This window comes from Trichogramma pretiosum, unplaced genomic scaffold, assembly GCF_000599845.2.
Source record: "Trichogramma pretiosum strain Unisexual culture from Peru unplaced genomic scaffold, Tpre_2.0 scaffold93, whole genome shotgun sequence".
NCBI classification, from domain to species: Eukaryota; Metazoa; Arthropoda; class Insecta; order Hymenoptera; family Trichogrammatidae; genus Trichogramma; species Trichogramma pretiosum.
In genome coordinates this window covers 278488-285150 of record NW_019640795.1, presented here as the reverse complement: position 1 = coordinate 285150, position 6663 = coordinate 278488, and positions in this window count along the sequence as shown.

Below are 6663 nucleotides of genomic sequence, written 5' to 3'. Positions count from 1 at the left end.
GCTCCAAGTCCCCACCAGCGCAGTAACGCGCGCCGGTGTCGTCGTCTATATAAGCGCGTCCCTATCTTTTTCTCGCTCTCGTCTCTACGTGTGTAACGCGTTTTTTTTTCCTTGCCGACTATGCGTTCGACTACTGGCCGACCGACTGCTGTACCCGCTGTGCCCATATACCATATTATATACCTAGGATACGTTGCATGTCTGTAAAAACTACCTATTTCGTAGCTCGTGCGCAACGACTCGTCTGCACGCGGCCTATCCCATTTTCCTGCAGTTCGAACGACGACTCGCACGAGGCTCGTGCAGCTACCTCCTCGTCGCGTCCTTTTTTTCCCCTTCGTACTCCCTTGTAGCCCTTGGTGCTCTTGGCACGCTCTACAGTTAATGCACTTACTCCCCCTCCCCCCTCCGTGACCGCTTTGGTATCTATATCTTCCACGTCCCTTTGTCTAATTATAATTATACGACGCGGACTAGGCGATCTTTGCACTCGAAGGCCGGGCACACAGGCGCGTCGCCTTGGCCCTTTACCCCGGACAGACGCGCGATACACGCCGATCTATCTATCGTTTTAGCACCTGTCTCTATTCTCGTCTCTAGCTCAAGAACGAAATAAATGTTATTTGCCTATCCTCCGATCTATAGAGAAAAAACAACCTTTTTTCATAAACTGCTTGTATAGACTTATAGGCGGCCAACTTATCCTTCGGCATTGTGAATTTCTCGCACGAGAATATGGGGAACCATTTTAGAAACGAATTGTGCTTGTATATTTTAAAGCTCTTTGTTTCTTACAAAAAAATATCCGGAATTATGTAGCGGAGATTTTTCAAAAACTCCGTATAACTTCCTACATTGCGACATTTATCTTGACTCACGCTATTGTGCCATACGTACTTACTTACCTGTACGTGAATACGACTTGACATTATTTTCCTGGAAAAAAAAAGAAAAAAAAACCAATCAAGCCGGTAAATAGGCAGGAAACGACAACTTGTGCCCAAGCCGATACGCGATTGTATTTGAAAAGAAAAAGCCCACGTGGGTTCGTACTCGTTTTCGTTGCGTCGATCGTTTCGAGGGCTCATCCGAGCTGCGGGAGAAACGATCGCGATCAAAGCGTATACCTATATTACATTGGTGTATGACGGTGTTGTACTCTATAAAGCTGCAGTCGAGCAAGCATACAGTATACGTATTGCTCTGACGGACACGACGTAACACATCCCCTCGAATCCGGTGGCTACATGGACATATAAGCACGTAAACGTGACTGCAAAACGACTCGACGTCTGCGACGATGACGACGACGCGTGCACTTGTGATGATCGTCTAGACTCATACACACACATACGCGCGCCTGACACAAATACGCATGTATGTATCTGTGTGAAGCATTTTGCCCAGCTGCCAAAAAGGAAGCTGTATAGTGTAGCTGCACAAAGCCTCGAATTTACAGCGGCTCACGTGCCTCTTGAAAAGGGCCGGAATTTTGCTGGAAAAGATGTATATATATTCGCTCGACGGAGAGGGGCTCGATGACGCGCCGATGACGCTCTCACGTGAATACCCTGCGAGCCATCTCATCGATTTATCTATATTATACACATTTTGGCCGTTCGCCGGTTCAAGGGTCGCACGAAGAATTACGCGCCAAAGCAACAAATGCTGCTACGTGCGACTGGGAATTACCAGCGTTCACGCGTGAATATGTACCGATACGTTATGTATTTTACCCCGATCGACGCGCAAATGCCCTCGTTTTTGCGAGTCGAGATTTTCCGAAATAAGCGCAAAAATCGCACACCTGCGTTATAAAAATTCTCGCCTCGAATGGCCTGCATTATTATGGTATCGATTGATTTGGGTCGATATTTGGGCCTCGCAGCTCAGCGGGGCTATTTCAACGCGAGACGACCGACAGACGGAAAAGTTCAATAGTAAAGGTAATACATATCGGTGTAATATACGAAGCTCATCAAGTTTTCATCGACTTGTCCGCGCCCGCAGCCGTACATATAATCTTCGACGAAATGATCCCCATAAAGAAAGCGACGTGCTTACACCAGAGCTTCTCTGCTGCTGCTTTTCCAATTGAATTATTTTTATATTCGACTCGTCTAGCAGCGGTTAATTTTTTTTTCTTTATATTTCTAAAGAACTTTATGCGCGTTCAAGAGCAACGTATCATTGGCAAAATAAGCTCGGACTTATATCCAGCCGACGATTTCGTGGCGGCGCGAGCGTAAAGCGCGACTTTTGAGCGCCAAGGTAAGCGTGTATACGCGGGGGCGTATAGCGAAAACGAGCATTAAAACGACGAGTCGGAGCTTTTCTCTGTGTAGCTATACGCGTGTTTATATGCGATGCTAGACCGAAATGAAAATTAGCCGGTCGCGAGCAGCGAAACGACCGACGAGTATATAAGCCCCGCACGGATGGATCGCATAAAAGCACGTATACATAGAGCAACGCGATCGATCCGGCTTATGGTCAGCGATTCTATATATCGCCCGGCTATACGTACTCCCTGTTCTACCTTATATAAATGACTTATTGTGCGGCATAGCTTCGGCCAATCTACTTGCACAACGCATTTACACGTTTATTTTACGGCCAAAGCGAAAAAGCTCAATCGAATGCGCCTCTACGTATTGTATAGGCTCGATGCAGCTCAGCTGCATCCATGGCCGATGCATATTCATTCGTGCGCCGTTTCAGTTTTATACACGACGCTAGATTCGAGTGTATAGATCCTATACGCGTGTACGAGCTACGGTTGACGTTCTTGGAGCTACCGCGAGCTATAACCACCCCCGCGTGCGAGCAGCTTTGTTCTTATTTTTGCCCACGGCGATCGTAACACTTTTCGTATACGACGTGTCCGCTCGCGATTCTAGGGCAATTAATGAGAATTTTTCGTTGGCATACATATTTTCAAGTTCTGATGAACTGGAAAATTTAAATAAAACAATGACCATTGAAAAAGTAATGATACGGTCTATTAATAAATGATTTAAAATGACATTTCACGACAGAGCTTTTTAATTCCATAATAGTTTACATTTTAAAAATAAACCATTGCATTTGTAAGAGTGCCTCATTGTTTTAATTGAAATAATGGGCGTTTCGAAGCTTGCAGCTTTCGTTGCAGCTGCCCTCCGGACATGATCGCGTCTCTCAAAATTATCGTTCATTCTATTTTTTACCTCCGTTGCGCGTCAATATATATCGCGTGAAAAATGCAATAAGAGTTAGGCGCTCGCGTACGAAACGTAAACACGTGTGGAGCACGCACGCGTGTGCTTTAATACGGATCGCCATGCTACACCAGTAAAGTCTCTCGCTATAGTTGCACGCACGAATGTAATTGTAAAACGCGCGAGTGTGCGTCACTGCCCAGGGGTATATTATACAGCACGCATATACAACGCAGCTTATGTGTACTTGGAGCAATTGTCGCGTCGCTGCGATGTACACTCGCACCGACTCGCGCCATTGTTTATGCCCAATGTGTATTGTATTATACACGCACACACACGTGACGGAGAGCCCCGTGGTTCGACCCCTTCGCCCTGCGCTGCTCACGGCGCGCGACACTTTTCTCTTTTAGGGAACGCGTCGGGCTATCTTTGCATACATACGCATGTACGTACGATTCGGCATTATACATTCGACCGAGCAATGACGATGTGCTTTTTACGTTCGAGTGCCATACTTTATGTTTGACGAGTTACGCATCGTAGAACTTGACACAGATCGATCCGCCTTTTAACGCTCGCGTATGGTCATATAATTTTATACGCGCTTATCAAAAATTACGTCGTAATTACGTTAGAAATATTTTCAACTCGCGTATTAATCGCATCAACCAGGTGGATATTCAGATTTTTTTTGATTCGCATTAAAAGTGAGTCAAAAACTCATTAGTCACGGAGTGAGTGATTAATTGATTGATTCAAATAAGTGTACTTGAAATGTTGAATCGATTCGTTGAGTTGTATTTCATTTACTCGTTTTCCAATCTTGAATCGCAAAATAATGAGTTCAAACGTTTTTTATGATTTTATGAAGTGGACTGAAACTTCTAATTTATTAAAACAATGAGATTTTCTAGTGTTCATTTTTTCCAAAAAATCAACTCACATCGTTAGCATAGAAATTTGCAATTTAATGTTAATTTAATACTTGATCACGAACCAATTATTATAAATAGACTTTAATATGAAACGTTTTACATAACAATATTGAATTCTTGTTAAAGTAACATTACATGAAAAAAATCAAAAAAATTGATATATACTAATAACTACGGTTGATACCTAAAATTCATTGAACATTTCGCAAAACTAATTAAAATAAAATTGTTTATCTATAATTTCAATACAGTTTACATAAATACGAATGAAGGTACAGTTATAAAAAGAGTATGGTATAAGTCGATCGCTGGTGCCATCTGAGATCGGTAACTACAGTACGAAGTCTAAGTGCATCGATCCGCGCGTGAAATTGCAAGCACACATTTATCATGAATTACCTTCTTATTAACACGCGATATGATAGATTGTTGTATAGTACTGGAGAGCCGATAAAAAATGGTAAATAAAAATCATAATAATACAATTTTTGCTTATATCGTCATTCTTTCATTATCATTATCACGTTTTTTCAAAGCTTATCTTTGTCTGATTCTTGTATTAACTAGTAGTCGATCGATCATCGTTATAAATACAAAATAAATAACGACGTTGAAAAAATAACAAGCCACGAGGTTCATTTTTACCGGCAAATCTGTATGCGTAAAAATCTATAATAACATTCCAATAGAGGTTTTACGGTCATTCATCTGTAAAGCCTCTCAAAAATTCGGGTTCAAGCAAAATATTCAAAGTACGAGGAAATGAAATTGTAAGCTTTAAATTTTTTTCCCATATTTTCGACTAAGTTACTATACATGTACTTGAATAAATACTCGATGAATATTTTAACGCCGATACATAGTTTCGTCATTCAATTACTTCCATCGACACAGTTATCCCGTTCATGATTGTCATTCGTAGTTATTTAAGGTGCTCAACGATTTTTCAATCTATTCGACAGGTCGTAATCTTCGGTAAAAAACTGTTAAATGAAAAAAGAAGAAGAAGCAATCGCGCAGTGTTTCATTTGTGTGCAGATGTAAAATGACCTCATAACAATGTATACATGTAGTACCGAGCGCAGTAATACGCAATAAATTTCATTCCGTTGGCGCGCCGCCGACTCGATGTGTTCCTAATACCTTTCTGGTCCCATTTGTCTCCGAAGCCAGGGCTTACACTCACCCCCCGCGGTGGTGGCTGACGGACGATTGACCCAAACCCTGTAGCTTACTTTATTTTTTGCTCTTTCTCGTCTTCCGAGAATCGCGGCTAACCCACTTCTCGTTGAAATTCGTATACATGTGTGTATTTTCCACTCATTATCGTATTGTAAGTATTGGACTAAATTTTACTCGCAGCTGCGCAGCTCAAAATGACCTTGGATAAGAGACGCGAACAATGTGTAAGTTTTAGAAAAAAAATGATACATGCAATTATTGAAATATCTGCAGTTACCATTGGATCTGGTAAAAAAAAATTTTATGTAGGAAATTGAAGCGATGAAATATTAGAAAGGCCCAAGAATTTTCCAATATGTTCCGACGAATTAGATAATAAAAATAAAGACATATATAAGAAGTTGGAAGCACATGGTATTCTGGAAAATATATAGCAGTAGAAGCAGCGAACGTGTGGGATAAACACACATACAATATAATATAATATCGGGAAGTACGGGTTTTGCCAATGGAGCCCCTCTCCCTCGTCGATCGAGCGACGCAAGGCAGGCATAAGGCATACTTTCTCGCATCTGGTCGACGATCGAAGACCGACTTGGTTGTAAACTGGCCGAGTGAATGCGCCAGGCCCCGAGACTTGCAACGGAGCATTGTGATATCGGTTCTATTACAGCATCTGCATACGTAATTCGAGCGATCGAGTCTGGTCCGGCGACTTTTACCGGATACTTTTTACCGACGAACTTATGGCAGTTCTGAAGAAAATCATAAATCTGGCCAACGGCGACTCGGACAAAGGATCAGTGATCGAGCTGTGGAGATACTTATATTATATAGTCGATGTTCAACAAGTAGTAAAATACGCTCGTAGCATAGTTGATAATTTCAAAATATGCAGAGCTCGACGCAGCTCTGACCTTCGTGCGCTTCGAGTATCGACTCGAATCGCGTGCCGCAACTTACGCTCGAAACTGAAAGTTCTCTCTCGTCGCCGTCTAGATATCTTGGTGGATTTCGCGAGCCACGCGTGTGTGCGTCAGGCTTTATCTTTGCAAATCGTTATCGCGAGCGCCTTTGTCATCGCCATTTATACATGGGTAAGGCTCAGAATTTTTTAAATAAACCTGCGCTCGTATGTCACCGATCTTGACGCGCTTTTGGTATGTTATAGTACATGGTAAAAAAGACCCAAAACCAAAATTTTAGACCCCCTCCCCCCTCCTACCCCCCACTTCTGGTATAAACGTCCATTTTCTATCTATATTTTTTCTGAAGGCCTGAAGCAATTAAAAAATCTGAAAAAATTCACAAAAATACTTTTCAACAATCCAAACAACCTTGAA